We start from the raw sequence: 718 nt of genomic DNA, 5'->3' as shown, positions 1-718 counted from the left end.
TTAACACTTTCAACGAGAAAAGGGACAGAAGTTCTGAGAGACATCTGATCAAATGACAAATTTGACATACCTCTCGTACTTACGCAAGTCCTCAAAAGGCCCAAGAATGAAGATGAGGCTCTTACTCTGATCGAGCCAGTTCTTGATGTAGTCTTGGCACCAAAAGCTGTCCATGTTGACTGTGATGTTACGGACACATTGTTCCTTCAGGGTGCCCGGGGGTCGTGGTTGTGGCATCTTCAGTTTGTGAGACGACTGAAAAAGATAAATGTTAGAGCATATTATTACTATTTCTAATTGTCAGAGGACTTCATTCAGTTGGGAGGTAAGGGAAAAATCTTAATTTTTATAAATGGTAGTTATACTGAAGGCCCCTTTTTTTTAACCTCTAAACTAAAACATTTAGAAGTAAAACACTACTTTATCAATTCACTAATCCCTTATGAAACTTGACTATGAATAAATCTCTTAGATGAAGTAAGTACTGTCTCTGAAAAATACTTCATAATTTTTACGTGATGCACCAATTAATTATATCCACTGTATATTTCAATAAGAAATTAATAATTATGGTCAATGTATTTCTGCTTTTAAGACATAATTATGTACCTTGATCAACAGCTACAAGTATATCACACCTAGAAACGCAACCAATCTATAATGGATACTTGGCAAGTAAGTAAACAATTAAATGAATGAAAATTCAACTGATAACTGT

At 34.5% G+C, this 718-nt stretch overlaps 1 pseudogene; it reads right to left on the bottom strand.

Annotated features, from left to right (window-relative positions):
- LOC119586290 overlaps positions 1–718 on the bottom strand; it is a 6988-nt pseudogene that overhangs the window by 5792 nt on the left and 478 nt on the right.

Source organism: Penaeus monodon, chromosome 21 (assembly GCF_015228065.2).
Source record: "Penaeus monodon isolate SGIC_2016 chromosome 21, NSTDA_Pmon_1, whole genome shotgun sequence".
Classification (NCBI taxonomy): domain Eukaryota; kingdom Metazoa; phylum Arthropoda; class Malacostraca; order Decapoda; family Penaeidae; genus Penaeus; species Penaeus monodon.
The sequence above is the reverse complement of the archived record's forward strand: the minus strand, read 5'-3'. Positions and strand labels throughout refer to the sequence as shown.